The sequence below is a fragment of the Triticum urartu genome, chromosome 3A (assembly GCF_056163025.1).
Source record: "Triticum urartu cultivar PI428250 chromosome 3A, HENAU_Tu73, whole genome shotgun sequence".
Lineage (NCBI taxonomy): Eukaryota > Viridiplantae > Streptophyta > Magnoliopsida > Poales > Poaceae > Triticum > Triticum urartu.
Genome location: NC_141875.1, coordinates 182,038,653 through 182,062,188, shown reverse-complemented (window position 1 = coordinate 182,062,188; position 23,536 = coordinate 182,038,653). Strand labels below are relative to the sequence as shown.

Sequence of the window (23,536 nt, the reverse complement as noted above, 5' to 3'; positions counted from 1 at the left end):
GCCGTAATGAACAGTGTATCACTGTATACCCATTAACTGCCCATTATTCCATTGGGCCGTTTCCAGCCCATGTTATCTTTCGGCCTTCTCAGGGCCCATTTATTCTTGGGCTCATTTCCACATTCGTTTACTTACGGCCCGTTACTGTCATTTTCTGCTTGTGGGCCAAATTCAGCCCATGGTTACAGTCGGCCCGTTTATGGCCCGATAATACATTGGGATGTTTTCATGTCAAAAAAATCCATTGGGCTATTTTCATAGAGTTATCAAATACGGCCTATTAATGGCCCGTTATTGTCCACAAATAGTACGGCCCATGATTGGCGAAATGATGATACGCCCCGTAGAAGGCCCATGGATCCTACGCCCCGTAAAAGGCCCATGAATCGTACGGCCCGTAGAAGGCCCATGGATCCTACGACCCGTATAGAAGGCCAATGGATCCTACAGCGCGTAGAAGGCCCATGGATCATATGGCCCGCAGGAGGCCCATGGTTACAACAGTCCGTGTGTTGCCATGATTATTCTGGCCTAGTTTCCAAAGATAGGTTATTATGGCCACTAGAAAAACACAGAAATAGAACTGCAGTGACTACAAGCAAACAACTAAACAAGACAATAAGGAAATAAATAAGCAAGCAATTAACGCTAGCCTATTACCGCTATTACACATATTACATCCACTGGGCTTCAAAGTTTGCCACCAGTGCAAATATAGGGAACAAAGCAGCATATTACATACATTAGCCGTCAAAATTGGCCACCAGTGCAAATAAACGCAGCGGCAAAACAAGAGCATAACTGAAACAACTTCAGAAGAGCTCAAGAAACTTGGTATCCACCATGCTGGCAATAAGCTTAGCAAGCTTATTAGCTTTGTCCTGTTTGGCACTAAAATCCTCCAACGCTTGCTGTTGCACCAGAAAGTATGCATCTGAATGCTCCAGGGACTTCCGCAGTCCTTCTGCTTCTTGTCGCAGCACAGCTGATCGATGTCTTTCATCTTGTAGTTGAGACTCAAGAAACCGAACTGATTCAGAGAGTGAGTTTGAATAGCTTGTGCAAGCGGTAGTGGCCAATAACTCCAACACTAAACCAAGACAGGACTTTGGGGTTGTCTCACTGTCTTCGAGATAGTCTTCCTTAGCTGTTTTATCAACTTTCTTGGAGACCAACAAGGATGTGTCACTATCCTGAACCTTACCTGCATTACTTCCTTTACCATTGCTTAATAAGGCACTCTTCCCCAATATTCTGTCAGCATTCTAAAAGAAGAAACAAGCATACACATAACAGTTTAGTATGTACTAGTATATGAAACTCGTTTCGGTGAACCAGTTCATTAGTAAGGTGGACAGGATTAAACTACCAAGTCTTCTATTGCCAAATACTAGTACATAATAAAAGCATCAACCAAACATATATCTATGTCCTATGGTCACTTCATTGTCTTGCCAAATCAAAATAGAGACACGGTTCAAATCATATCAGTTCAAGAGAAAGCAGCAGTGAAAGAATACAAAGCGTGGGAAACTACACGGCACAACAAGATTTCAGATGGGTACCAATGTTCTACATGTACAACAACACTATTGGCTCTATTGTGATGCTAGTAATGTGCATGATATGAGAAGTCAACTGTATACACAATTGAAATTGAAATCAACAGAGCTATTGATAAGAGCAAACCTGTTAAAGAAACATGCGTGAACATACCTGCCGTGTCATTGCAGTTTCGATTGGATCCTTCAATTTAAAAATAAGTTTGTATGAGTAAATACAGTGATACAGGAGCAAAGCAATATGCACGATAGCAATCGTAGTTAAAAAAGGCGCGCCTAAGCGAGCGCTTAAGCGCGCCTAGTCTCTAAGCATTGGCGAAACGCATTGAGCATAACTATGCTTAATCTGTGCATAACTGCGCATAAGCATGCGCTTTGGTCAGTAAAGCGCAAGGCGGTGGCAAAACGCACAATTAACGCCTAGTGCTTTTTTGAACTATGATAGCAATGGAATCTTAAATTAGAACAATTGTTCTTCAGGTTTAGGCACTTGTTCTACATGAACAGAGTACAGTAAGACGTAAGAATATAGTACTTAAAAGTAGAAAATGAGCTCATAGACCTTACCACATTCTTAGTTCAGGACCAGTACAGAACAAGGCGTTCCCAGTCATCGTCCAGTAAATGTGTCTCAGGAGAACGTAAGGGAATTTGATGAGTTTCTTTGCCGGTGAAGTACGTTTTCTTCAGGTAATTCCGATACTGCCACCAAGCATTCTTGAAGATAGCAGAGGTATTAGCACAGGTTACCTCATCCCGAGTTTCCAAATCGGTCCTTCTCTATAGAGAAAAATGGGAAAACTTGTTGTATTATAACCATCATGGAGGTGGGATGTATGGGACAAAGCAAAGTAATTGCCATGAATAACATTACTTACAGATAACTCCTGGACAAACACCTGCAACTGGCATTTTCCTTCATCTTCAATATAATATTTCCGAGATGGAAAGATACGCACATATGATTTAACAACATCAAATGCGATAGATGCTAAACTACGACTAGCTGGTTGTGCTTCCTCCACAGGAATAGGCGTACTAACTGGTGGAGTTGGGGTTCGCCGTGGTAGTACTGGCACTTTGGGCACTGGAGCTGCCTTACTAACTGCTCTTGTTTGGGAGCTCTGTGGTGGAGATGGTGTTGTGTCAACAGGAACTGGGTTACTATCTGTTGGGGTGGGGGTTAGATTGGGTGAAGCTGGTTCTCTGTCCATCACAGTAGGGGTATAATCTGCTAGAGTTTGGGTTATGTGTGGTAGGGATTGTTCTCGTGCATGTACAACCGGGGTGCTATCTACACCAAGAGGTAGCACTATTTTATTTGAAGACCGTGTTTTTAGTCCGCTAGATGATGGCATCACCCGCTTCAATTCAAATGGCTGATAAACAGGAAACATAGTTGAATGTACATGCATTGTATGAGAGACAGATGCAATAGATAGTGTGGAAAAAAGAGGTCATGAAATAGTTGTCATGTATATTGTTTAACTAAAATGGATATCATGACATAATTTCACATATATGATGTCTATCTAAACTGGATAGCATAGCATAACATAATTCAAAGATATGATGAGGATCACATCACATAATTCACCTACATGTTATCTAAGTAATCAGGATCACATCATTTAATTCACATATGTGATTTATATGCTAAACAGAGGGCATTAGATATGATGTCTGAACTAAGAACATGGTGTTGAATATTGTGTATATGATGTCTAATCTATGCAATGCAAGACACCATATGCATGATATGAACAGTATAACTGTGCCAAGTTAGAGCATACACCTCGGTGGGGGGATAGGACTGGTCATCTGTCTCTGAATTCATCTCCGAGGAGCTATCGGGACCCAACGAGAGATCTGCTTCGACAGGTAGCACTGTCTGCCCTGAAGGCCTTGTTTTCACTCCAGATTTTTCAATCTCCCACCCAAATGGCTGATTCACAGGAAGAGTAGTTTAATGTAAAAACATTATCGACAAATGGAAATGTAATGAAGAAGAGGATGGGAAAGATATCATTCAAATATATGATGCCTGGTTAAACATGATGTCATTGCACATTTCATGTATATTATGGCTGGCTAAAAGACATGAGACTACACAATTCCCATATACGATATAGAAACTAAATAGGTGGCATTACAGAACATGTCTAAACTAAGCAAATGACATATATGATGTCAAAAGTAGTCACTGCAAGGAAACATATGCATGATATGACTAACATCATCATGCCAAGGTAGAGCAAACACCTTGGGGGGTAAATAGGAGTGGTCAGCGGTGTCTGAATCCGCCTCAAAACAGATATCTTCCTCAGGATTACAATCTAGAGAGGGGTGGGGAGGGTTTGCCATTGAACCCGCCATGGAGCGATGTCTGCATGACATTGTATTGCCGTGCAAAACTCTTCTCTTTTTCTCTACATATTCAGCATGACTGTGTACAATATCTAACATGCATACGAAAAAAATATGGTGAGATTATGTAAGGAGAGCATGCATAAATTTAGAGTGATGGTAACAACCAGTGGATGGATCCAAAAATAATGATAGCAGGCTGATGATTGCTTTAATTTAATAAAAATACAAATGATGATTGCTTTACTATTTGTTTCCCACCCAAGATGAACAACATAGGCATACCCTAGGTGAACCAGATATTAGACAGTGATACTATTCATTGGTTTCTCGATATGTGCCCCATGACTAATTTAGAACTCAACTTTGAACATTAATTTGGACCTGACTTGGAGTCCAAGAGGTGAGCAGGATGATAAAGTAGCATGTAATTTTAAGCAATGCATAACATAAGCAGAATCAAAAGAGTGCGACCTCTCTTGCGGACCCATGTACTCCTCAGGTTCATCTACTGAGTCGATGATGGTGATGTCGTTGCGGTGGGTGCCGGCGGCAGGGAAGGAGATCTGAGGCGGCGAAAGATGGTCATGAGTCGTGATGTCTGGTTTGGTGGATGTTTCTGTCGATGGAGCACCTCAGGTGAGGTGGACGACGTCGCGGCACCAGCAGGACAAACCATACAAAGTTCCCTTCAACACCTACCTGTAACTGAAGTAATTCTGTAAGGGCTCATTTGGCTTGCATGATTCTAAAAACGCAGGGATAGAAAAACACCGGAATAGGGTAGGAATGCACATGGTAAACAGAGCATTTGTAAACACATGATTTCTGTCAACTTGGGTGTTTGGTTTACAGGAATTGGAAGAGCAGAGGAATGTAAAGAAACATGGCCAAAATAAAGTGAAACCATATGAAAGCATGTACATTTAGAATGTTATTATGCCACTAATGCACTTGGTCTTGTTTTCATGCATAGGATTTTGAAAAGTAGGTCCAGGTGGATGTTTTGCTTCATTCCTTTCAACAAAATGCATGAATAATTGAATAGTAGAGTGCCATTGGAAAATTCCCTATTGCTATGTTTTTCCGTCGAACCAAAATAGCCCTAATGGATCGACATGAATGTATAGTAATAAGTGATGCAACAAGTGTACAACGTCTTTGCCGTGGCCGTGTCGACCTTAGCGTCATTGGGTTGGTTGCTGAAGCAGTTGAGGCAGAGGTGGCTGTCGGAGGTGTGGAGGAAGATCTGAGGAATCTGTAGACGGCGTCCAGGGCACTGCTCTGTTGTGATGGATCGTTCTGTCGTTGGAGCAGCCCCGGTGAGCCGTAAGACGTCAAGGCTGAAGCAGCACAAGAAAGACATCGTCAATCTCAAGTGGGATTCTAATAGCATCTCCAATAGATGATGTAAAATAGATGTAAAATTTACATCACCAAAAACCACCTGACTACAACAGATGAGGTAAAAACTGTTGACTCTGAACTTAACTGTCGAAACTAAAATTTACTGTGGAATCTGAATGTTACTATTGAAACTGAACGCAATGGTAGCAGATAGGCACTTGACATGTAGTTTAGGGAGGGCCTGCAGTTCATCTTCAACTTGCACCCCCTGAGCCACCAGCCACCACTCGCCGCCGGCCCCAGCGCCGCCTCGCCGCCCTGAAACAACTCCCCACCGCCGGTCCGCCGCTGCCCCGGCCAGCCCTATAGGCCCCTCGCCCCCACCCTGAACCCTAATATAGATAGTGGGGTACCTCTCCGGCGAGCACCCGTCCCCGCTGCGGGTGGTTCTTCCTTAACTCCGGCGAGCCCCCCCACCCCTTGAAAATCGACTGACCGAAAAGTCAATTCAGTCGACTGAAGTGTAGCTAAATCGGAGCAGAGCAGTAGCACGAGCGAGGGGGAGAGCAGCAGCAGCAGCGCGAGCGAGCGAGCGAGAGCCGAAGCAGCAGCAGCTGGGCGATCGAGAGAGAGCCGGAGCAGCAGCAGCTGGGCGATCGAGCGAGAGCCGGAGCAGCAGCAGTAGCATGAGCGAGCGAGCGAGAGCCGGAGCAGCAGCAGCAGATCCGGCTGGTATGGACGCCGCCGCCGAAGGGGCCTCGCACTTGGGGAGAGCCGCCGTGGAGATGTCGCCGGCGGCACCGGCTTCAAGGTAGCCGCTCCATGGGGTTGCGAGATGGAGAATCGTCGGCGCCTGGAGGTCGAGCTAAGGAGAAGGTGCGATGCGATGAGTGTACAACCTTTTTGGTGGCGCCGAGTAGACCTCGGCTTCGTCCGAGGAGTCGGTGAGGATGCTGCGGTTCCGGTGGAGTAGGTTAAGGCGGTGTTGTGGGGATGGAGCAGCCGCGATAGACGAGGCGTTCGTCGGAGCAGCTCCTTGGAGGTGGAGGACGGGGCGGCTGAACCGGCAGGACGACGAGATGGACGACGGATCCTCATCCGGGGAGGTGGATGAGGGATGTCGAGCTGTTGCGGTGGACGACGTCGTCGGGGTAGAGGCTCCGGCTGGGCAGCGGTGAGGTGGCGGACGGAGGAGGGTGGGGTTTCGCGGCTGGAGCGGAGAGGTTATGGCGGCCTGGGATTTCGAATGGCGAAAAGGAGGCGATGGGAGGGGGTGAACCATGACTTAGGGATGCGCTTGTCCAAAATGTAGGGTGTGTTACAAAAGTACCCCCCCCCCACCGATTTGAACTAACGTCCCTTTCAGCTCAGAGTTAGAAGGGGGATTTCGTGTGTCGGGATTTGGCAGCTGGAGGGAGTTTTCGTGCGCGTTGTAATTTCGGGATAGCAAGGCGCGGGTTGTGTAGGCGCCAGTTTTGGGAGCACGATATCTAAATTTTCGGGATATAACAAGGCGCGGGTTGAATTTTAGGGACAAGCCTAACGTGTAATATTGTACTTGTACGTACCAAATCAATTCGCACTTCCCTCAGCCAAAAAGAAAACGAAAATAATAAAACTATTCATACCACACAAAGAGAGAGTCTTGCCCCATTTTACTATAAAAAATGCTATTTAAAGCTACTCATACCAACAATTTAGTGCAATTAAATGCTATTCGGTAGTATGAATCCATGTTATGTCCAATTAAATTTTTTCGCTTGCTGTATAATGCATGTAACCAACTCATACCAACATTTTAGTGCATTCCAAATGTATATACTACCGCTGCAATTCGAACTGAATTTGTGTTTGTTTCTCTATTTTAATAAGAATCTACAATCATGATTGTTGCCAACTTCAACCATCATTCGTATTCGTGTATTACCTTAATAACACACCACATGATTACTATAGAGATAGATATGAACTATGTATACTACATGAACTCGAATTCTATTTTTTGAATACACTTGATGTTGATTCCAAATAATAGTACATTTGATGTACTAACTATATATTCATAATCTAAACCATGTTTCATACGTGTACACCATGTTTATCACACATAGTATAGTGCCCCGCCCCCTACATTATGACAAGTATTTAGACCTGAGCTGCAAAAGCCACACATTAGCCCAAATTGTGATCAATGTTCTATATGTTATACGTAGTACTAGCAAGATGCCCATGCGTTCCATAGAACATCAACATGATCAAGGGGAGGCCTAATTTGCAAATATGGAGAGGGGTGTGGGTATCTTTTTTCAAAATTGCCATAGTTTCCTTCCTATCCGTCAGATATAAATCGGACGGCCTATATTGCAGGATGGCACCATCATCAACAACTCCGTTTTTTTATAAGAGTAGAGATAAAATATATTATATGTAGTATAACATGTTCATAACCACACCATGTGTATCACCGTTATATATATATATTCACACATGCGTCGGTTTAAAACACTATGATAAATTCTTCAAATATCTGAATTCGCTTTTTATAATGAAGTATGATCTCTATTCGTCTTTTACACCCACACAATCCTCTTATCTTTGTAGCTAGCTAGTGCTAACTTTCTCTCGTGCATGCAGATGCCCGCATCCCTCTCACCCTCCCTCAGCATTCTCTAGCTCCATCGCGCAAATTCGTCTTTTCATTTTAGGTCATTCACCCACGGTGTGTGTAGGCCCCCCCAGCTCCTTCTTTACGTCACACATCGATCGGTATGCCTCTCTAGCCAGGTGTGCCTAGCACAAACACAAGCTTCCCCTCTTCTCTTATCACCGTCCATGCCTCACTCCCACCACTCTTTTCATCCATCTCGTACTCGCACACTCCTTCCCCCTCGATATAGTATGACTCTCACACCACCTCCTAGATGCATCCCTCTCTCTCTATCCTTCTCCCCGTGCCTCATTTGATTCTAACACACACATGCATGCATGTATACCGATCGATCTCCCAACATATACCTAGGCCGACTTTAACTATTCCCCCCATCGATCGACGTACCTCATAAGTTATGTCTCTCCTTTCTATGAAAAAGGACGATTGATCTTCCTATGTAGTTATGTCTGCTTACCACGGCCATATCTTTCCCGTCTCATCATTCATGCATGCCTCCTGACCCGTCTCTCACGCGCACGTGCACAGACAGTCATCCATCCCCTCTCTTATTGATATTGCAGGTGTGCCCTCCGGTTGTCTACCAAGCCTATCCCACCATTTGTTAGAAGCAACTCCACTACCACCCCCTCCAACACTCTAGCTCTGTCTCTCTCCCAACCTTATTCCTCTCCTACACATATGCATGGATGCCGATCGATCTCCCTTAATACATGAGGTAGATCGGTCTCCCTTAATACATGAGGTAGGCCTCTCTCCTCCTCCACATATATACCAGCCATTGTACCTCTATAGTTAATTAGGCCTCCCCCCACCACGCACCGATAGTCGAGCGCTATAGGTAGGTATCCATGCCACAGAGACAAACCGCACTTGTCCCCTCTCTCGTTCTAGTAGGCCATCCACTCTATATCTTTGATGTGGGAACACACAAATTCGATGGCACTCTTTATCGACCGCGCGCACACACACACACATCATCCCTCTCTTCGATTCTATGGACACCTCAAGTCGATGATACCTCCACTCTCTTCTCGTGGATCACCCCCTCTATATATATGATATATCTAGGACTCTATTTCACACACATTGCATATGTTACATTTTTTGATTGACCCCCCTCCCCTAAAAGAACTCTCACGAACCCACACACTATATCTCTCTACGTTTGTATCTCTCTCACACAACCCCACGTAGGTGGTGTACATATACAAGAAGATAATAGGTGCACCGTGCACACGTACTCACGCTTCGTGCCCACCCACATCCGCGCGGGTACATGGTGGAGCTCATTTCTGTACGAAATGGCAGCCCGCGTGCTAATTTGAACGCGTGTAGCGGTTGCTTACCTACGGAGGTCGTGTACCATGCGTGCATGAAACAAAGTTCGACTTGAAGCGTTGGCGCGTTATTTTTAAATAAAGTTATATCGCTCAATTGCACATACACATAATATAAAACGATTTTTATGGAGAGAAAGGTAGTCCGCTCCACTATATACAATGGAGCCTCCCTGCCTGGTTTGTCTCCCTTCAGAGTATCTCACACAAGGCTGCCGTGGCCTCTCTCTCTCTCTCACCGTTGGTCACTGATCCGGCCGCATCCCGTCCGCCGTCGGAAAGGGAGGACGTGCATCGTTTCTCCATTTGACGGCACCGAGGCAGCATGTCCCGATCTGCGGTACACACCGTTCTCTCTGACCAAGCTCCGACGTGGTAGGGCCTACGCCACCTGCTCGCTGTCGCAGTATGGGCAGATTCCGCCCGCCACTGCTCACCTAGTTGTTGGGGAACGTAGTAATTAAAAAAAAATTCCTACGCACACGCAAGATCATGGTGATGCATAGCAACGAGAGGGGAGAGTATGATCTACGTACCCTTGTAGATCGACAACGGAAGCGTTAACTTGGTTGATGTAGTCGTACGTCTTCACGGCCCGACCGATCAAGCACCGAAACTACGGCACCTCCGAGTTCTAGCACACGTTCAGCTCGATGACGATCCCCGGACTCCGATCCAGCAAAGTGTCGGCGAAGAGTTCCGTCAACACAACGGCATGGTGACGATCTGGATGTACTAATGTCGCAGGGCTTCGCCTAAGCACCGCTACAATATTATCGAGGACTATGGTGGAAGGGGGCACCGCACACGGCTAAGAATATGATCACGTGGATCAACTTGTGTCCTTAGGGGTGCCCCTTGCCTCCGTATATAAAGGCTCAAAGGGGGGGGCGGCCGGCCAAGAGGAGGCGTGCCAGGAGGAGTCCTACTCCCTCCGGGAGTAGGACTCCCCCCCTTTCCTAGTTGGAATAGGATTCGCGGAGGGGGGGAAAGAGGAGAGAGAGGAGGAAGGGGGGCCGGCCCCCTCTCCTTGTCCTATTAGGACCAAGGGGGGGAGGGGCGCGCGTCCCATCTCTGGCCACCTCTCCTCTCTTCCACTAAGGCCCACTAAGGCCCATATACCTCCCAGGGGGTTCCGGTAACCTCCCGGTAATCCGGTAAAATCCCGATTTCACCCGGAACACTTCCGATATCCAAATATAGGCTTCCAATATATCAATCTTTATGTCTCGACCATTTCGAGACTCCTCGTCATGTCCCCGATCTCATCCGGGACTCCGAACTCCTTCGGTACATCAAAACTCATAATATAACTGTCATCGAAACCTTAAGCGTGTGGACCCTACGGGTTCGAGAACAATGTAGACATGACCGAGACACGTCTCCGGTCAATAACCAATAGCGGAACCTGGATGCTCATATTGGCCCCCACATATTCTACGAAGATCTTTATCGGTCAGACCGCATAACAACATACGTTGTTCCCTTTGTCATCGGTATGTTACTTGCCCGAGATTCGATCGTCGGTATCCAATACCTAGTTCAATCTCGTTACCGGCAAGTCTCTTTACTCGTTCCGTAATACATCATCTCACAACTAACTCATTAGTTGCAATGCTTGCAAGGCTTATGTGATGTGCATTACCGAGAGGGCCCAGAGATACCTCTCCGACAATCAGAGTGACAAATCCTAATCTCGAAATACGCCAACCCAACATGTACCTTTGGAGACACCTGTAGAGCACCTTTATAATCACCCAGTTACGTTGTGACGTTTGGTAGCACACAAAGTGTTCCTCCGGCAAACGGGAGTTGCATAATCTCATAGTCATAGGAACATGTATAAGTCATGAAGAAAGCAATAGCAACATACTAAACGATCAGGTGCTAAGCTAATGGAATGGGTCATGTCAATCAGATCATTCAACTAATGATGTGATCCCGTTAATCAAATAACAACTCTTTGTCCATGGTTAGGAAACATAACCATCTTTGATTAACGAGCTAGTCAAGTAGAGGCATACTAGTGACACTCTGTTTGTCTATGTATTCACACATGTATTATGTTTCTGGTTAATACAATTCTAGCATGAATAATAAACATTTATCATGAAATAAGGAAATAAATAATAACTTTATTATTGCCTCTAGGGCATATTTCCTTCAGTCTCCCACTTGCACTAGAGTCAATAATCTAGTTCACATCGCCATGTGATTTAATAGCAATAGTTCACATCACCATGTGATTAACACCCATAGTCCACATCGATATGTGACCAACACCCAAAGGGTTTACTGGAGTCAGTAATCTAGTTCACATCGCTATGTGATTAACACCCAAAGAGTACTAAGGTGTGATCATGTTTTGCTTGTGAGATAATTTTAGTCACTGGGTCTGTTATATTCAGATCCGTAAGTATTTTCCAAATATTTATGTCAACAATGCTCTGCACGGAGCTACTCTAGCTAATTGCTCCCACTTTCAATATGTATCTAGATTGAGACTTAGATTCATCTAGATTAGTGTCAAAACTTGCATCGGCATAACCCTTTACGCCGAACCTTTTTTCACTTCCATAATCGAGAAACATATCCTTATTCCACTAAGGATAATTTTGACAGCTGTCCAGTGATCTACTCCTAGATCACTAGTGTACTCCCTTGCCAAACTCAGTGGTAGGGTATACAATAGATCTGGTACACAGCATGACATACTTTATAGAACCTATGACCAAGGCATAGGGAATGACTTTCATTCTCTTTCTATCTTCTGTCGTGGTCGGGTTTTGAGTCTTACTCAATTTCACACCTTGTAACACAGGAAAGAACTCTTTCTTTGACTGTTCCATTTTGAACTACTTCAAAATCTTGTCAAGGTATGTACTCATTGAAAAAACTTATCAAGCGTCTTGATATATCTCTATAGATCTTGATACTCAATATGTAAGCAGCTTCACCGAGGACTTTCTTTGAAAAACTCCTTTCAAACACTCCTTTATGTTTTGTAGAATAATTCTACATTATCTCCGATCAACATTATGTCATCCACATATACTTATCAGAAATGTTGTAGTGCTCCCACTCACTTTCTAGTAAATACAGGCTTTACCGCAAGTCTGTATAAAACTATATGCTTTGATCAACTTATCAAAGCGTATATTCCAACTCCGAGATGCTTGCACCAGTCCATAGATGGATCGCTGGAGCTTGCATATTTTGTTAGCACCTTTAGGATTGACAAAACCTTCTGGTTGCATCATATATAACTCTTCTTTAATAAATCCATTAAGGAATGCAGTTTTGTTTATCCATTTGCCAGATTTCATAAAATGCGGCAATTGCTAACATGATTCGGACAGACTTAAGCATAGATACGAGTGAGAAACTCTCATCGTAGTCAACACTTTGAACTTTGTCAAAAACCTTTTTCGACAAGTCTAGCTTTGTAGATAGTAACACTACTATCAACGTCCGTCTTCCTCTTGAAGATCCATTTATTGCCGATCATCGGGCAAATCCATCAAAGTCCATACTTTGTTCTCATACATGGATCATATCTCAGATTTTATGGCCTCAAACCATTTCGCGGAATCTGGGCTCATCATCGCTTCCTCTTAGTTCGCAAGTTCGTCATGGTCTAGTAACATGACTTCCAGAACAGGATTACCGTACCACTCTGGTGTGGATCTCACTCTGGTTTACCTACGAGATTCGGTAGTAACTTGATCTGAAGTTTCATGATCAATATCATTAGCTTCCTCACTAATTGGTGTAGGTGTCACAGAAACAGATTTCTGTGATGAACTACTTTCCAATAAGGGAGCAGGTACGGTTACCTTATCAAGTTCTACTTTCCTCCCACTCACTTCTTTCGAGAGAAACTCCTTCTCTAGAAAGGATCCATTCTCAGCAACAAACATCTTGCCTTCGGATCTGTGATAGAAGGTATACCCAACATTTTTCTTTTGGGTATCCTATGAAGACGCACTTCTCCGATTTGGGTTTGAGCTTATCAGGTTGAAACTTTTTCACATAAGCATTGCTACCTCAAACTTTAAGAAACGACAACTTTGGTTTCTTGCTAAACCACAGTTCATATAGTGTCGTCTCAACGGATTTAGATGGTGCCCTATTTAATGTGAATGCAGCTGTCTCTAATGCATAACCCCAAAACAATAGTGGTAAATCGGTAAGAAACATCATAGATTGTACTATATCCAATAAAGTACGTTTATGATGTTCGGACACACCATTATGCTGTGGTGTTCTAGGTGGCATGAATTTGTGAAACTATTCCACATTGTTTTAATTGAAGAACAAACTCGTAACTCAAATATTTGTCTCCGCGATCAGATCGTAGAAACCTTATTTTCTTGTCACGATGATTTTCCACTTCACTCTGAAATTCTTTGAACTTTTCAAATGTATCAGACTTATGTTTCATCAAGTAGATATATCCATATCTGCTCAAATCATCTATGAAGGTCAGAAAATAATGATACCCTCCGCGAGCCTTAACACTCATCGGATCGCATACATCAGTATGTATTTATTTCCAATAAGTCAGTTGCTCGCTCCATTGTTCCGGAGAACGACGTTTTAGTCATCTTGCTCATGAGGCATGGTTCGCAAGCATCAAGTGATTCATAATCAAGTGATTCCAAAAACCCATCAGCATGGAGTTTCTTCATGCGCTTTACACCAATATGACCTAAACGGCAGTGCCACAAATAAGTTGCACTATCATTATTAACTTTGCATCTTTTGGTTTCAATATTATGATTATGTGTATCACTACGATCGAGATCCAACGAACTATTTTCATTGGGTGTGTAACCATATAAGGTTTTATTCATGTAAACAGAATAACAATTTATTCTCTTACTTAAATGAATAACCGTATTACAATAAACATGATCAAATCATCTTCATGCTCAACGCAAACACCAAATAACACTTACTCAGGTTCAACACTAATCCCGAAAGTATAGGGAGTGTGCGATGATGATCATATCAATCTTGGAACCACTTCCAACACACATCGTAACTTCACCCTTAACTAGTCTCTGTTTATTCTGCAACTCCCATTTCGAGTTACTAATCTTAGCAACTGAACTAGTATCAAATACTGAGGGGTTGCTATAAACACTAGTAAAGTACACATTAATAACATGTATATCAAATATACTTATGTTCACTTTGCCATCCTTCTTATCTGCCAATCACTTGGGGTAGTTCCGCTTCCAGTGACCAGTCCCTTTGAAGTAGAAACACTTAGTCTCAGGCTTAGGACCAGACTTGGGCTTCTTCACTTGAGCAGCAACTTGCTTGCTGTTCTTCTTGAAGTTCCCCTTCTTCCCTCTGCCCTTTTCTTGAAACTAGTGGTCTTGTCTACCATCAACACTTGATGTTTTTCTCGATTTCTACCTTCGTCAATTTCCGCATTACGAAGAGCTTGGGAATCGTTTTCGTTATCCCTTGCATATCATAGTTCATCACGAAGTTCTACTAACTTGGTGGTGGTGACTAGAGAATTCTGTCAATCACTATCTTATCTGGAAGATTAACTCCCACTTGATTCAAGCGATTGTAGTACTCAGACAATCTGGGCACATGCTCACTAGTTGAGCGATTCTCCTTCATCTTTTAGCTATAGAACTTGTTGGAGACTTCATATCTCTCAACTCGGGTATTTGCTTGAAATATTAACTTCCACTCCTGGAACATCTCATATGCTCCATGACGTTCAAAACGTCTTTGAAGTCCCGATTCTAAGCCGTTAAGCATGGTGCACTTAAACTATCAAGTAGTCATCATATTGAGCTTAGCCAAACGTTCATAACATATGCATCTGCTCCTGCAATAGGTCTGTCACCTAGCGGTGCATCAAGGACATAATTCTTCTGTGCAGCAATGAGGATAAACCTCAGATCACGGATCCAATCCGCATCATTGCTACTAACATCTTTCAACACAATTTTCTCTAGGAACATATCGAAATAAACACAGGGAAGCAACAACGCGAGCTATTGATCTACAACATAATTTACAAAATACTACCAGGACTAAGTTCATGATAAATTTGAAGTTCAATTAATCATATTACTTAAGAACTCCCACTTAGAAAGACATCCCTCTAATCTTCTAAGTGATCACGTGATCCAAATCAACTAAACCATGTCCGATCATCACGTGAGATGGAGTAGTTTCAATGGTGAACATCACTATGTTGATCATATCTACTATATGATTCACGCTCAACCTTTCGGTCTCCGTGTTCCGAGGCCATATCTGTATATGCTTGGCTCATCAAGTATAACCTGAGTATTCCGCGTGCGCAACTGTTTTGCACCCATTGTATTTGAACGTAGAGCCTATCACACCTGATCATCACGTGGTATCTCAGCACGAAGAACTTTCGCAACGGTGCATACTCAGGGAGAACACTTCTTGATAATTAGTGAGAGATCATCTTATAATGCTACCGTCAATCAAAGCAAGATAAGATGCATAAAAGATAAACATCACATGCAATCAATGTAAGTGATATGATATGGCCATCATCATCTTGTGCTTGTGATCTCCATCTCCGAAGCACCGTCATGATCACCATCGTCTCCGGCGCGACACCTTGATCTCCATCATAGCATCGTTGTCGTCTCGCCAATCTTATGCTTCCACGACTATCGCTACCGCTTAGTGATAAAGTAAAGCATTACAGCGCGATTGCATTGCATACAATAAAGCAACAACCATATGGCTCCTGCCAGTTGCCGATAACTCGGTTACAAAACATGATCATCTCATACAATAAAATTTAGCATCATGTCTTGACCATATCACATCACAACATGCCCTGCAAAAACAAGTTAGACGTCCTCTACTTTGTTGTTGCAAGTTTTACGTGGCTGCTACGGTCTTAAGCAAGAACCAATCTTATCTACGCATCAAAACCACAATGATAGTTTGTCAAGTTGGTGTTGTTTTAACCTTCGCAAGGACCGGGCGTAGCCACACTTGGTTCAACTAAAGTTGGAGAAACTGTCACCCGCTAGCCACCTTTGTGCAAAGCACGTCGGGAGAACCGGTCTCGCGTAAGCGTATGCGTAATGTCGGTCCGGGCCGCTTCGTCCAACAATACCGCCGAACCAAAGTATGACATGCTGGTAAGCAGTATGACTTATATCTCCCACAACTCACTTGTGTTCTACTCGTGCATATAACATCAACACATAAAACCTAGGCTCGGATGCCACTGTTGGGGAACGTAGTAATTTCAAAAAAATTCCTACGCACACGCAAGATCATGGTGATGCATAGCAACGAGAGGGGAGAGTATGATCTACGTACCCTTGTAGATCGACAACGGAAGTGTTAACTTGGTTGATGTAGTCGTACATCTTCACGGCCCGACCGATCAAGCACCGAAACTACGGCACCTCCGAGTTCTAGCACACGTTCAGCTCGATGACGATCCCCGGACTCCGATCCAGCAAAGTGTCGGGGAAGAGTTCCGTCAACACGACGGCGTGGTGACGATCTTGATGTACTAATGTCACAGGGCTTCGCCTAAGCACCGCTACAATATTATCGAGGACTATGGTGGAATGGGGCACCGCACACGGCTAAGAATATGATCACGTGGATCGACTTGTGTCCTTAGGGGTGCCCCTTGCCTCCGTATATAAAGGCTCAAAGGGGGGGCGGCCGGCCAAGAGGAGGCGCGCCAGGAGGAGTCCTACTCCCTCCGGGAGTAGGACTCCCCCCTTTCCTAGTTGGAATAGGATTCGCGAAGGGGGGGAAAGAGGAGAGAGAGGAGGAAGGGGGGCCGGCCCCCTATCCTTGTCCTATTCGGACCAAGGGGGGAGGGGCGCGCGGCCCATCTCTGGCCACCTCTCCTCTCTTCCACTAAGGCCCACTAAGGCCCATATACCTCCCGGGGGGTTCCGGTAACCTCCCGGTAATCCGGTAAAATCCCGATTTCACCCGGAACACTTCCGATATCCAAATATAGGCTTCCAATATATCAACCTTTATGTCTTGACCATTTCGAGACTCCTCGTCATGTCCCCGATCTCATCCGGGATGCCGAACTCCTTCGGTACATCAAAACTCATAAACTCAAAATATAACTATCATCGAAACCTTAAGCGTGCGGACCCTACGGGTGCGAGAACAAGGTAGACATGACCGAGACACGTCTCCGGTCAATAACCAATAGCGGAACCTGGATGCTCATATTGGCTCCCACATATTCTACGAAGATCTTTATCGGTCAGACCGCATAACAACATACGTTGTTCCCTTTGTCATCGGTATGTTACTTGCCCGAAATTCGATCGTCGGTATCCAATACCTAGTTCAATCTCGTTACCGGCAAGTCTCTTTACTTGTTCCATAATACATCATCTCACAACTAACTCATTAGTTGCAATGCTTGCAAGGCTTATGTGATGTGCATTACCGAGAGGGCCCAGAGATACCTCTCCAACAATCGGAGTGACAAATCCTAATCTCGAAATACGCCAACCCAACATGTACCTTTGGAGACACCTGTAGAGCACCTTTATAATCACCCAGTTACATTGTGACGTTTGGTAGCACACAAAGTGTTCCTCCGGCAAACGGGAGTTGCATAATCTCATAGTCATAGGAACATGTATAAGTCATGAAGAAAGCAATAGCAACATACTAAACGATCGGGTGCTAAGCTAATGGAATGGGTCATGTCAATCAGATCATTCAACTAATGATGTGATCCTGTTAATCAAATAACAACTCTTTGTCCATGGTTAGGAAACATAACCATCTTTGATTAACGAGCTAGTCAAGTAGAGGCATACTAGTGACACTCTGTTTGTCTATGTATTCACACATGTATTATGTTTCCGGTTAATACAATTCTAGCATGAATAATAAACATTTATCATGAAATAAGGAAATAAATAATAACTTTATTATTGCCTCTAGGGCATATTTCCTTCACTACTTACATCCCGATGACCTCCAGGTATCCCCTCTGGCCTTGCTCCACTGCCCGTCTTCCCATGTCGCTGCATGTGGATCTTCCATAGTTCTTTCCACAAAATGTATCTCGTCCGACATACTTTCCATATTGCAATCTCGTCCTCACACCATTTTAGACAAACACAACCGTGTTTTTATCTTCCCTTAGGACAAGGAATATACTTCTTTTTTGTCATCGCAACTGTCATCAACAATATTTATCTTTTTACAAATTTCAAATGGGCATATTTTAGAGTGTAGATTCACTCATTTTGCTTCATATGTGTACTCCCTCCGTTCCTAAATATTTGTCTTTCTAGAGATTTCAACAAGTGACTACATACGGAGCAAAATGAGTGAATCTACACTCTAAAATATGTCTATATACATCCGTATTTAATAGTCCATTTGAATCTCTAAAAAGACAAATATTTGAGTAGTCACATGTTGAAATCTCTAGAAAGACAAATACTCCGGAGTATATTTAAGAACCGAGGGGGTAGTGCACAGCCGCATGGGAGGCTCAGACCGGTCGTTGCGCCGCATTAATAGTGAGTAATGAGTAGTCAAATCATAAGCCCCACCTTTCCCACTGTAAGTTGCTCGGAAGAAGCAACCATCAATACGCTCTTCTTTGAATCCTCTCATACTACTCCATCCGTCACTGTTTATAGAGCGTGCTTCAGAAAAAGAGAAAATCTCTGGGACCAAGGCGACTAGCGGTCGGCCTGAAAAATAGTATTGGTAGTTATAGGACGGCGTCTATTACTAGAGGAAATAATGCGTACACACATGCATGCAGTGCTTCCACCCCGGGTACACACATGCATGCACGTACTCCACTCCGTAGTACTACATCGAGAGAAAATTGCGGTTACCACGCCCTAATTAATTGAGCATTTAACCAAACGTGTCTAAAGTCTCTCTGGTGGTGGAAATGCATTGAGAGAAATGCATCATAATGAAGCACGCCCTGTAAACTGTGACAGAGGGAGGAGTAGTATGAAGGTGCAAAACCAAGTACGCGTATGGCCAGTCAGTCAACGCACCTCCTCTTGGCATATCACTGACATGTGGGACCGAAGTGTGAGCAAACCGATCTCAATTGACGGCAAAATGGCCAACCCGCCGTTCCTTGAGAGAGACGAGGAGCGAGAACACACAGACGAGCTCGCACGGAGGCCAAGATATATTCGAGCATGGTTGATCGATATCATCAGTACATGCTGGGCTGCCGTTTTCCGCCCTTCTCCGGAATAAATGTGTACTTTATCAGAGATTAAAAAAAGAGTACAGAGGCACTACAAGAAATATGTCAACTTGTGACCTTGAGTATTGGTCACTGAAAGGTCATTGTTTTTCATTTGCGACCTTTTTGTGACCAAAAACAGAAGGTCAAAAGCTAGCGATCATAAACTGAAATTAACGACCTTCTCTGTGAGAAGGTTGTAGACGTCTACGACAAAAATATGCCTATTGTTTTGTTTTGGTCACTAGCAGCCTCCCCAAGCCAGGTAGGCATCCGATGTGGCAATCTAATGTGGCACAAGAATCAGCCCGATCCAATTGGGTGTTTATATGGGCCGAGCCCATTAATTCAGCCTTTCTATATATTTTTTTCCTATCAATTTTTGGTCAGACTTCATGGGACAAGCCCAACAATTCGGCCTTTTTATTTCATGGGTCATGGCCTTTTTGTACCAACAGTTTTATTTTTTTATAAAATGGGTCCACTAGTCAAACAGGTCCCACTTGTCAGGTTCTGATAAGTGGGTCCTAGCTATTAGGCCCAGATTCTTCATATTTCAATTTGACAATAAGAAAATAACCAATAGTTAAATTGGCAAGCAAAAAAACACATGATACTTAAAATAACAATAGCCAGATTCAATACAAGCTCTACAAATGACACGTCCTACAAGCTGTAGCATATACAAGCTTATTTATAAGCTCTACAAATGACACGTCCTACAAGCTGTAGCATTTACAAGTTCTACAAGTTACACGTAATACAAGCTTAGTTGATACAAGCTCTACAACTATGGGAATCAGTTACAAGCTCTACAAGTGTTTTCTTCTACATGTAGCTCCTTCAATAGCGATCAAATGCCGGACTCACTGGAGAGTCAGGACTGGGCCTTCCACGGACGCCCTGTTACATGAATCAGCTGATAAAAATTAGAAAAACTGGAGCCAATATATTATGAACATTCCATTTAAAAAAGGAGTAAAGGACATTCTTTGTTTCATCACGTTACAAAGGAGCAGCACAAACCACAACTTTACTCGACACACACACACACATACACACATGAATATTAAGCTCAGTTCCAGCAACTATATCATGGTTTAACAGCTGGCCTCAACATCATCAAACCACCATGCTTATGATCATAATCTAAGCATATCATCAAACAAAACCTACACAGATAAAGATCACAGCACATCAAGCCACAGACGCACCAGCGCTGGCATGAGATTCAACGCAACAGCAATGGGGCTACCACAACAGCATGAAAAACCTAAGCATACTAGAGAAAATAGATAGTTGGTGCTGGAGGGACTGGTGAATTACCTCAATGGCGTACTTGATGGGTGATGATGGTCCTTCTCAAGTAGTTGTCGTCCACAGTTAAGAGGTTTCATACATCTGTCTACAACAATCAGCAAACCAAAAATCAGAATGAATACTTCAATCTTATAAGAAGTTTAAAAAAGACTATAGCAGGACATAAATATGTCGACTACTTCTAAAATGGTACATATAGCACATGCCCAAACAAATATGTGATTTCAAGGTTGAAAGCTGTAACATAGAACGCTGAATAATTCGTTGCCCAAAACGTGCTATATATGCACCAAGTGATGAGAAACCATATGTAGAATTTATAAACGTAAGGAGCAGAATTTCTAAAAGAAGTACACCATTACATAGTGCTACAACAAATGTGAAATGCTTGATGATGTACATGAATTCACATTTAGAAGGAAAGAAATGTACTGTAAAACGTTCCATATCTAAAACATATTCACTCAACTAAAAGAAGGTCGAGTTTTACTTGCAAATGAAAACATGCTAGAACCTTTCTGTCAATTTATGAGAAGTAGAACCACTGTGCCACTTGGTTGTTCTTTAAATAAAAAATGAGTTGTAACGCAGGCTAACAGAAATGCTATGAGCATCATTTGGGCAGACCATCCAGGATGATGTACAAATCAGAATGAAAGCATGATAAAGGGTGCCAATTTAGGGCCAGTCAGTGGTTGTTTAGCCACAAATCATTGCAAGTTTGGTTGCTGCAACTCTTGGCCAAAATCTGAGGAAAAAAAATCTACTCCCTCTGTATCCAAATACTTGTAGTTGGGGGAAATTAGTAGAAGTTCCCCCAACTACAAGTATTTTGGTATAGGGGGAGTACTGTATGTACTAACATGAATATTCTTTTTGGGAAAACAAACATTTTCAATAGTGTAGAATTCATCCCGTGGCTGGTTGAAATTCAGCTTTAGCAGGCATTGCGACTGATTCGCGTAGCAAACCGAACAATTGCGATATGACAATTTAAGAAAAATCTCTGAACCAAAGAGACTTCAGCAATGTGCAAAGCAGTTCAGTAAGTAGCAATTGTATTTGTAACATTGGAGAAAATGGCCTTTTGTTCCCAAGGAAACAATGCTGGCACTTATGTCAAGAAAACGAAATCAGCACACACCAGCACTCTGCCAGGTATAGCAACAAGCTGATCTTCAAGGTCACAAAAATGGGAGACAAAAAAAAGACACAGACCACAGCATGAGTGAGCAGAGCACAAATGGTGCAGAAAGAATGAATGTCGGGCTATTTTTATTCATAGAAACAACCAAAGAAACAAATGTTAGCATGTATATGTATCACATCAGCGCCACATGGCCCTCCACAGGACATGAAAAAGACAACCTTCCTACCAGATTACATCAACATCCTTCTCAACTCAAATGGAAACTGGCCCGACGCCAAAAATGGCGCGACCGTTCATTCCTCCGCAGAATAAAATATCTACTACACAAGTGCATACATTACTCAACATCTACTGCACAAGTGCATATAGTACACAAGCGCAGAATAAAGTATGTTGTGCAGGATCGCACCATTCCATTTTCACTCAAAGTACAATAGTACATCACATTTTTGGATGATCACCAAAGGCAAAACTACTCCTGACTATGATCATCAACATCTACTACTCCTAACTACTCCCTGTGCAATCCTACTCGGCAGTAAAACTTCCTCACCCTCCATTCACCCTGCTCAAGGAGTATTGTAGCAAAACTACTCCTAATGCTACAGTAGTTAACAGCAAGTGAAATTACCGTGATGTGCAAAATTTACAGTAAATCTTGTTTAATCTTGTGCGTTTGGATGCAAAGTATTTTACTGCATCCCAGTTCCAATCACGGGTTGTTTACCATGCGAAAACTAGATCTAGAATTAGGAAAACCTGCCAATAGAACCGCACAAAGCCTCCTATTGCACAAATCAAGAGCAGTCGCCGAACGGGACTCATCACATCAACGAGTACAGAAGAACAAGAACCAGGCGAGGGATGGGGGAACAGGGAACGAACGGCGCCTACCTCGATGGAAAGAAACCTCTCCTGCTGCCCCTCCTCCTCCTCGAGCAGAGCAGGGCCGAAGCTAGGCGCAGCCCTCATCCATCTCGAGCAGGGCAAGGTTGGCGCCCTCCTGCCGTCATCTCCATCTCCACGCCATGATGACTTGTAGCAACGGGAAAGATAGGAGGAGAAGGTGAGGAGGAGCGGGTGGATCTGGGCGAGGAAGGAGGGGAAGGGCCTACCTGGACAACAACAGCGACGGTGGCTGGGGGCCCGCGACCGCGGGCACGTCGGGGGGCGCGGACGGGCCGGAGATCACGGCGGTGCAGAGGGCCAGGTAGGCGAGGACGCGGCGGAGCAGGGGGCTTGATGAGAGGAGATGGCCATGGATGGGCGCGAGATCCCTCTTCTCTTCAGATGGGAGGAGGAGAGGGAGGGGGCGGCGGGTGGCGGTGGCGATGTGTGGGTGGGAGGGCGCGGTCGATGTGTGGGACGTGCGCGCCGGATCTTGTCCAAGGGGAGTATGGAGCGGAGGGGAGAGCATCGGAGGGAGGACGGATCTGGATCGGGGAGAGGGGCGGCGCGGGAGGGGTCTGGATCGGGGAGAGGGAGACATCATCACTTGACCTAGGGTTTCTCGGGAAGGAGGGGGTC

General features: G+C 44.0%; 1 long non-coding RNA gene across 3 annotated transcripts; it reads right to left on the bottom strand.

Annotated features, from left to right (window-relative positions):
- Positions 1–20,019: 20,019 nt before the first annotated feature.
- LOC125548258 (uncharacterized) lies at positions 20,020–23,536 on the bottom strand. Of its 3 annotated transcripts, XR_007300959.2 has the most exons (4): positions 23,125–23,536; positions 22,904–23,044; positions 20,866–20,944; positions 20,026–20,442 (listed from the first exon to the last, which is right to left on the bottom strand). It is a non-coding gene; the product is annotated as an uncharacterized LOC125548258 (long non-coding RNA). The 3 variants fall into 3 exon arrangements; XR_015618543.1 differs by having other exon boundaries at positions 20,020–20,442; positions 20,866–20,940; positions 22,904–23,536; XR_007300958.2 differs by having other exon boundaries at positions 20,023–20,442; positions 22,904–23,536.